The sequence below is a fragment of the Hibiscus syriacus genome, unplaced genomic scaffold (genome assembly GCF_006381635.1).
Source record: "Hibiscus syriacus cultivar Baekdansim isolate YM2019G1 unplaced genomic scaffold, ASM638163v2 tig00113725_pilon, whole genome shotgun sequence".
In the NCBI taxonomy this organism is placed as follows: Eukaryota; Viridiplantae; Streptophyta; class Magnoliopsida; order Malvales; family Malvaceae; genus Hibiscus; species Hibiscus syriacus.
In genome coordinates, this window is record NW_024063471.1 from 7,483,107 (window position 1) to 7,493,776 (window position 10,670).

Below are 10,670 nucleotides of genomic sequence, written 5' to 3' on the forward strand. Positions count from 1 at the left end.
TAAAAGATTATTGGAATGTATATTTGACCAAATTGTCCTTATTATATATTTGTTTTTTTAACAAGTTGGAAAATATTTATATATTTTCTTTAAAAAAATTAAATTCATAAAATTTATATATATATTTTTTACAAAATTGAAAATATAAAAAGGTTTAATGAAATGGTAAATTTTTATTTTAACTCCTGAACTTTATATAAAATTTTAATTATAGATCTTTTTTTGTAAATCTAAAATAGTTTAAGGATAAATTTTTAATTTAACATTCGTAGAATTTTTATTATTCAATGACAGAATAAGAATATTTTTGAAAGAAATTTTTTTAAGGGCATTTTAGTCTAAAACGCTGGTAATCCAACAATACCTAAGGAAAGGGAGGTAATGACATTCCCGGTAATATATCCTAAAAAATCCACTATTGGTAATGTAAGATTACCGGGAATGACATTCCCGGCCAACCAAACGGGGGAATGTGGATTCCATTCCCATGGGAATCTTACATTCCCCCAACGAAACACACCCTAGAATGTTACTTATTACTTATTCATTACCTTGAGCATTGTAACTTATATACATTTTGTATTTAGTACAAGGTACATTCAAGGCAATCCAATGGACAGATTCACGTCACTCATAAAGATCGCCATTTTTGAACATGTTCATAGCATCTTTGGGTGATGAAGTCTTTTAACATTTAATCCCCTATCGCTTATATTTCCAACGCACTTTGAATCGTATAAATATGATATTGGGAGCTCAAGATATGCCCAGATTAATTAAGACAGTACAGGCTGTAAATAAGTACGGGATTTACAACCAAATGAAGAGCCATGTTCACACCTGATGCATTTCCACCTTCATGAATCCATTTATGGCGTGTAAATCATACAATGAGGCTAAAGGACTTGTTCAACATTCAAGGGAGATGGTTGCATTATTTTCAAACTCATTCACCAAATCCAAGTGCATGAAGGGAGCCTATGAGTCACGTTCACACTTGATGCATGCATTCCAAAGGGGGCCGAACATACAATGAAACATTCCTCTAAATTCATGCAAGGAAATGAACCAACATGTTCACATCAAGAGAGGATGAATTCGGCTATGAAGATGTATTCACTTTAATGGATGAACATTCATTTATTTTATTAGTCCATCAACTTGCACAGGGGTCGTACATTGTATCTACTTAAGGATGAACATTCATCTATGAAGGTTCACTCATTAAATGTTTTGTATTCACACCACACACTCTTAGGCCTATAAATAGTTTTCCATTTCATTTGAAAAACCAATTCACTTTGTTTAATCAAATATTTGTGAGAGTTTCTCTCTTTAGTTCTTAAGTGAACTTTATCGACTTATCAAGCTTATACTTGTGGCGTCACCCCTATCTATTTCACCCTGATACTTCTGGTTCCTATCTCTTTATAGATAGTGGGTCAAAGTCCTTGTTTACCATCCCTTAAAGAAGCAATATAAAGTCTGGGTCTTTGTTCTTTAACATTGGTTCTTCTTTGAGTCTTCTTTAAGATACTACTTTTCATAGTCATCTCCATCACCACTTCATTCTATTTCCATTACCATACTTCATCATTTCCTTTAAACATATCACCAACATATATATATATATATATATATATATATATATATATCCGCTTCTATATTTATCTTTCCATTTCATTACTTTCATTTAACTCTTTTTTTGAGTTTTCTTGTTTGTGCAGGATCCTTGTTTCTTTCCTAGATCGAAACAATCAATGGTACAACCTTAACTTCACCATCCTTCCAAGTGAGTCTAGGTTGAACAGCATCACCATGGGGATAAACATAGTGCACCTCAAATGGTCCTCACCATCGAGATTTAAGCTTTCCAGGAAAAAGTTGATGTATAGAATTGTAAAGCAATACTTGTTGGCCAACATGAAAATGTCGTGCCACTTCTTGGTTTTTTCCTTGTATATCCGTGCATTTTCATATGCTTGTGTTCAAAACTCTTCCATTTCATTAATTTCCAGTAATCTCTTCTCCTTAGCTAACTGAGCATCAAAATTTAATTTCTTAATGACCGAGTACGCCCTATGTTCGAGTTCTATCGGGAGATGGCAGGCTTTTCCATACACCAGCTTGAATGGTGACTTGCCCAGAGGAGTCTTGAACGCTGTTCTATATGCCCATAGTACTTCATCTAACTTTGGTGACCAATCATTTTTCCTTGGATTCACCACTTTTTCTAAAATCTGCATGATCTCGCGATTGGATATCTCAGTTTGACCATTTATTTGCGGATGATATGTCGTGGCAATCTTATGACGAACTCCATATCTCCTTAGTGCTTTGACAATCAACTTGTTATTGAAGTGAGTTCCCTCATCACTAATGATGGCGCCAGGAACTCCAAACCGAGTGAAAATATTCTTGTGCAAAAAATTGAGTACGGTTTTAGAGTCATTCATTGATGTTGCTATTGCTTCTACCCACTTGGATACATATTCCACATCAAGCAATATGTATAGATCACCTCCAGAATATGGGAATGGTCCCATGAAATCAATGCCCCAAACATCAAACAACTCTATCTCTAAAATACCTTGTAGTGGCATTTCATGTCGCCTGGATATGTTTCCAGAGCGTTGGCATCGATCACAAGAATTGTAAAATGTCTGAGCTTCTTTGAACAGAGTTGGCCAATAAAAGCCTGATTGTAGGACCTTGGAAGTAGTCAGTCTTTGCTCCTCCAAAATAGCCTCCGATTAGGGCCGAGTGACAATGATATAGAATGTCGCGTTGTTCCTTTTCAAGTACACATTGTCTAATGTGCTGATTAGCACAATTCTTAAACAAATATGGCTCGTCTCGAAGATAATACCTTGCATCGTGCTTTAATTTCTTTTTACCTTGGCTGTTCAAATCAAAAGGCAGTATCCTACTAAAAAGAAAAATTACCAAGGTCAGCGTACCACAGGATTGTCGTGGCATATAAAATTTTCTCATCAGGAAATTCCTCTTGAATGTCTACAATGTTATGTAATTAAGAATTGTTCTCTATCCTAGATAAATGATCATCAACTTAGTTTTCAGTACCTTTTCTATATACAACCTCTAAGTTGAATTCTTGCAAAAGTAAGATCCACATAATAAGTCTAGGCTTTGCATCTTTTTTGTTCACTAAATATTTTATAGCCGAGTGATCAGCGTGAACAATAACTTTAGTGCCTATTAGGTATGGTCTAAATTTATCAAAAGAAAATACCATGGCAAGTAATCCTTTCTCAGTGGTGGTGTAGTTCAATTGTGCTTTATTCAAGGTACGACTAAAGTAATATATAACATGAAAAAGTTTACCTCAATGTTGCCCCAAAACAGATCCTATGACATAATCGCTCGCATCATACATCAGCTCGAATGGTGATGTCCAATTGGGAGGAACTACAATAGGTGCTGAGATCAATCGTTGTTTCATCTCAGTGAATGCGTCGAGGCATGACTCATCAAACACAATGGGCTGGTTTTATTGAAGCAATGTGCACAAGGGCTTAGAAATCTTTGAAAAGTCCTTACTAAATCTTCTATAAAATCCAGTGTGTCCGAGGATACTCCTTATACCCTTGACCGAAGTTGGTGGTGGCAATTTTTCAATTACTTTAATTTTCACTTTATCTACCTCAATGCCATTGTAAGATATTTTTTGGCCTAACACAATGCATTCAGTCACCATGAAGTAGCATTTCTCCCAATTTAAAATCAAATCAACTTCCTCACATCTTTTGAGAACTTTTGTCAAATTACTGAGGCGTCTCTTAAAATCATATCAAGAAATACAGAAGTCATCCATGAATATCTCAAGGAAATCCTCAACCATGTCAGAGAATATAACTTACATGCAACACTGAAATGTAACCGGGGCATTACAAAGTCCAAAAGGCATCATCCTAAAGGTAAAATTGCTATAAGGACATGTAAATGTAGTCTTCTTCTGGTCCTTTAGTGCAATGGAAATTTGATTGTACCCTGAGTACCCATCTAAAAAGCAATAAAATGTTTTGCCTTCCAATCAATCTAATATTTAGTCGATGAAAGTTAGAGGAAAATGGTCATTCTTTGTAGCTTTGTTGAGTTTACGGTAATCCATACATATCCTCCATCCAATAATAGTGTAAGTGGTTAATAACTCATTATCCTCAATTGTAACCACAATCGTGTCTCCTTTCTTTTGCACTCATTGGACAGAGCTCACCCATGAGCTATTTTATATAGGGTAAATCACTCCAGCATCAAGCCATTTTAGAATTTCTTTCATTACCACTTTTGTCATAACATAGTTGAGTCTTTTTTTGGTTCTATCGAGTTGCCTTGGCATTCCTCTATAAAAATCTTATGCATACAAATTGTGGGACTAATTCCTTTCAAATCAGCCATAGTCCAACCAAGTGCTTTCTTATGTTGCATCAAAACACTTAACAAACTTTGCTCTTGGTTAGTAGGAAGGTTAGAGGAAATAATCTTGGCAAAGTATTTTTTCTACTTAACTAAACATATTTAAGATGCCCTGGAAAGGTTTTAAGCTCGAGGGTAGGTGCATACAATAATGATGGCTTAGGAGGAATAAATTCATCAAAATTCAAAGGTTCTAAATTCATACCTAATCTAGTTAGTAGTAATCTAGATTGCTCCTCCAAAATTGGGAAGTTGTCATAGTCCTCTATACTTTTATCATCCATCCAATATTCCTTGTCTACTAACTGAATAAAATTGTTCTGGCAAAACTGCTCAGTTTCTTCTTCAATTAGTGAGTTTAGTTCAGAAATGTGTTGGCATTCTTCAGCATCATTAGCATACTTGAGAGTACGAAACACATTGAAAGTCACACACTAATTAATCACTCTCATGGTGAGTTCACCATTTTCACAATCTATCAAAATACGACCAGTGGCTAGGAAAGGTCTTCCCATAATTATGAACTCAACTGGAAACACAAATTTATCCACCCTTACTATGACATCATCGACTCTCCCTTCAGGTTTAACATGGGATTTATCGGTAAGTTGTAAAACAACCGATGTGGGTCTAGCATCTTCTATGCCAAGCTTTAAGAATATAGATTTCGACATTAAGTTCACACTTGAACCAAGATCGCATAGTACCTTTCCAACAAAATTAGCTCATATAGAACAGGGAATAATGAAGCGGCCCGAATCATTTTTCTTTGGTGGCAACTTACTCAATGAAGAAAAAAATTATGTTGTCGTGGCAACTGTCCCATACGTCTCTACTTTCCTCTTCTTGGTACAAATTTCCTTAAGAAATTTGGCATATTTCGGCATCTGTTCAATAGCTTCCATGAGAGGTACGTTAATATGAAGTTGATCAAGAATGTCAACAAACTTCTTGAAATGAACTTCATCATTAGCTTCCTTAACTGTATGAGTAGGAATTGCTTTTGCCTTGGCATCAGAATTTTGTGCCTCAGCAGGCTCAATAGTAGAACCTTCCTCCTTGTCCTTCTTAGAAATGATATCATGATATAATTTAGCTTCAACCTCTTCAGTAGTGGGGGTAGAATCATCATGTTATGTACCACCTGTAACACCTAAAACCCATAAAATTATACCTATACAGATTATATATGTCACCCTAATTTCTCAAAATATTTTCCAATTCAAAACTGATTTAAAATTTATTTTCTTAAAAAAGATAACTGATAATATAAAAATATCATATCACATCAAACTATCACATACTATTTAAAACATATATTAGTATGTATTTATGCTATCCATACTAAAAATAAAGTAAAACATTTTAGTTAGTTATTACAAACCGGTTCCAAAATAGTTCAACAGAGCAACTAGGACATTGGTAAGTACATGCCACTATCTAAGTCAAAATCACATCATAGGATGTCTTACTGATATGAAAATATACTCCTCGATGCTTGATGTCGCTCTGAACTCTTTATTCTACTACTGGCTTTTTACCTACGCATGAAAATCATCACACGCTAAGTATATACTTAGTGAGGAAATTTAAAACAATAAACAGTGTAATACGAATCATGCATGAAATTTAATATCATTTTCAAATGCCAAAATCAAAATAACATAATATAAATAAAATCATTTTTGTCAACAACTATTGCCCACAACTCTCAATCCATGAGGAACCAGGTATAAGAGTCAAATATTGTACAAAAGTACTGAGGTCGGGCATTGCTCACCTAATAATGCACCGTAGTGCTGAGGTCGGGTTTTACCCACCTGACTTGTACTATGTATCTTTATTTGACACTATAGTACTACTTAATTCTGTAGCTGCTAGACATTATGGCATGTCATTAATACTACTGAACCTCAATAACATACTTGGGCATATAGTCATGAATTAAATTGTCCATGGAAATGTATAACCATGTAATAAACATTAGGGCAATTCATACCCAAAATAACATCCATGTCAAAATCTCATGCTGATAAAAAAAGGTTGAGTTGTCGCAAGTCTTCCAGATGATGTATAAAACATCTATGAACACGATGTATAAAACATCTATGTACCATGTCATGTATGTATTGCACTCACCTCGACACTTTATATATCCAAAATATGTGCCTCAATACGATCCATAATAACTCTTTTATACTTGACTTGCTTAAATCACAATTCAATCAAGATCTTTACAAAATCACAAATTCATAACAATACTTATGTTAGTGCTAACATAACACATCCGCAAAACAAAATCCATAATATACTTGAAACTAATTTTCTACCAAATTACTTAACACTTAATAATTCCTTTTTTAACATTTGCACAATCTTTTCCAATTTACCCAAAATGATCTTTCACCATTTTATCACTTAGATTCTTAATACCAAAATTCCAGCATTGAAATTATTACCATTCAAATGCTTTTATAAAGGCATAATTTCATTTATGTACCCCAACTATGCGAATATATTGTACTTAAATCACCAATCTTTTCAAACTTCCAAAATGATCATATTTCACATCTAAACACTCATTTCAGTCCCAAAAAAATAATTTCCATCATAGTATATCAATTATTAAACAATTTCACATCTAAGGCTTGTAGAATACTTCTTACATAATTTCCAGACCTTATATAATTTTTCCATAATTTTTCTCACTCAACTAACCCATGGCCGAATACTTTAAACTTAGAAACTAAGTTTTCATGATTTTGCTCAATTTTGATTCAATTCAAGCATGAAATCAATTTCAAATCAACCTTACAACATATCTACAATCAAAGCCCTAATCAAATCTCATCAAAACACCAAGTTCTTAAATTTCTTCATTTGATCGAAATTTATAGAATCATATCTAGGAAGTTTGAACATGTTTTAATCATAATTCATGCTTGGAAATGAATCTACAACATCAAAAAAATAAAAATTCATCATCAATTTCATGAACCTTAACATGAACATAAACCCTAAGATTTGGGATCTTTGAAATTAAGCAAGTTGAGTAAGAATAATTGGTACCAAAATATAGCATTTTTTTTACTATATCACTTTCTTATTTCATGACATAACTTGAAATCCAAAGGAAATGGCTTAAAAATGGAAAACAAATATTTTCCCATTACCTTGGTATAGCTCACGGCAATGGAGAGGATGATGAACAACTTTGGCATGAAATTTAGATATTTTTCATGCTAAATTTACCTTTAATGAATATTAAATTCATTAAACTAGGAAAATACCAATTCACGCTTAATGTAACTTAATAATTACCATTAAACCAAAACACCTAACCCTTATCATCTTCCAAACCAAGACATCTAACCCTTTTCATCTTCCATAAGTCAAAGATGAACAAATAAAATCTTAGTTTACCGATTTGCCCTTGCCTTTTTCCAAAAATCACAATCTTGCCACTTTAAATCCAACGATCCAAATTAAACATGGAATTAAACCCTTAAATCTAAAGATTTATATTATTTTCCAACATTTACTAATGTGAAATTAATATTTTTGGGTCTAAGGTATCATCCTTCAGATTTCCCTTAATTTTCTATTCGATCTGATTTACCGATTTTTTCTTCAACTTCTTTGCTCTATAACTTTTTATTACACATCTCGAATTAAAATTCTGATTCCTGTAGAAACGTTATTCTTGAGATAAACTATTTATTTACGAGGCCCAAAATATAAATTTTTAAAATTAGCATTTTGGTCCCCAAACTTTTCTAAAGTTTATACTTTGGTGACCAAACTTTCAAAATTTCTATTTTTGTTACTATTTAAATTTTGGGGTATTACAACTCTCCCCCCTTAAATAAATTTCGTCCTCGAATTTTTAAGACATACCTGATATGAAGAGGTGTGGATATTGCTTTCTCATGTCCTCCTCTCTTTCCCAAGTAGTGTCCCCGATTTTATATTTTGCCAAAGTACTTTAACTAGAGGAATCGTCTGCTACGCAGTTCTTTGATTTCTCGAGCCAAAATCTGTATTAGTTCTTCTTCATAAGTCAAATCTGGTCGGATCTCAATTTCCTCTGATACAATAACATGTGAAGGATCTGATCGATACTTTCTAAGCATCGACACATGAAAAACATTGTGTACTTTGTCCAACTCCGGAGGTAATGCTAATTGATAAGCCACTGGTCCGACACGCTTTAAGATCTCATAAGGTCCAATGAATCTTGGACTTAGTTTTCCTTTGCGTCCAAAACGCAAAATCTTTTTCCAAGGCGATACTTTAAGAAAAACTTTATCGTCTTCCTTAAATTCAATCTCTTTTCGCCTCAAGCTTGCATAAGACTTCTGCCGATCAGATCTCATCTTGAGAATATCTTGGATTATCTTTACTTTATATTCAACCTCTTTCAATAAATCTGGGCCAACAAGATTTCGATCTTTTAACTCGAACCAATTCAATGGTGTTCGACATTTTCTTCCATATAAAGCTTCATACGGAACCATCTTGATACTCATTTGATAGCTGTTGTTGTAGGAAAATTCTACTAAAGGAAAATACTTTTCCTATGATCCCTTGAACCCAATCACGTATGCTCTCAATATATCCTCCAATATCTGAATAGTACGCTCTGATTGACCATCCTTCTGTGGATGAAATGTCGTACTGAAATTCAATCGAGTACCAAAGCTTTATGCAAAGAATTCCAAAATCTTAAAGTGAACCTTGGATCCCTATTGGATGTGATTGGTACTGGAACTCCATGTAGCCGAACTATCTCCTTGATATACAACTCTGTATATTTATCCAAAGTGTAATCCATTCGGACTGGAATAAAATGTGCCGATTTAGTTAACCGGTCAACTGTCACCCAAATGGAATCCTTCTTATTTGATGTTAAAGGAAGCCCTGTAACAAAATCCATATTGACTCTCTCCCACTTCCACTCTAGAATAGAAATCAGTTGTAACAATCCCGAAGGCACTTGATGTTCAGCTTTCACTTGTTGACACGTCATACATGTAGCAATAAACTCAGAAATGGCCATTTTCATACCCGGCCACCAAATTTGACTCTTAACATACTGATACATATTGCTTCCGCCTGGATGCATAGTCAGTAGACTAAAATGTGCCTCAGAAAGAATATCTTTCTTTAACTCATCATCCTGTGGAATGCAGATTCTTTCTCGATAATATAGACAATCATTGGACTTTACTTCAAAATCTTTAGTCTCACCTTTTTCCACTAGTGGAATATTTTCTAAGCATCTGTCATCTTTCCTTTGTAGCTCTATTATCCAATCTAGAAGCATCAGTTTTATTTTTAATTTGGCCAACAATGCACCATTTTCTTTCAACAATAGTCACACATCCATAGCTCGCAAAGCTACAAAAGTTTTCCGAAAAAGTGCATCTGCTACAACATTTTCTTTCCCTGGATGATAATCAATAATCAGATCATAATTCTTTAAAAGTTCTATCTATCTTATTTGTCTCAAGTTTAGCCCTTTTTGAGTAAACAGATACTTCAAACTCTTATGATCTATGTAGACGTGGCATCGTTCACCATACAAATAATGACGCCAAATTTTTAGAGCAAATACCACCGCTACTAACTCAATATCATGAGTGGGGTAATTCCTCTCGTGCATCTTTAATTGTCGAGAAGCATAGGCTACCACCTTAACTTCCTACAAAAGTACACAACCCAAACCTTTATTAGATGCATCATTATACACCACATACTATTTTCCAGATTTCGGTTGTACCAGCACTGATGCTTCCGTTAAAATCTCCTTTAGAGCTTCAAAAATCTCTTGACATTTCTCAATCAAGCAAATGAAACATCCTTTCTCAAGAGCTTGGTCAAAGAAGAAGCAATCATCTAAAATTGATTCACAAACCTTCGATAATAACCAGCAAGTCCCAAAAAACTTCAGACCTCTGTAACATTCTTTGGAGGTTTCCACTCCAGTATTGCTTGAACTTTCTTTGGATCCACTCTTATGCCTTCTACCGAGACAACATGACCAAGAAAATCAACTTCTGACAGCCAAAACTCACACTTTGACAGTTTGGCATATAACTTTTTATTCTTAAGTATCTTGAGCACAATACAAAGATGAACATCATGTTCTATCTTTGTCTTCGAGTATACTAGAATGTCATCAATAAAGACCACTATAAACTGATCCAAGTAAGGTTGAAATACTCGATTCA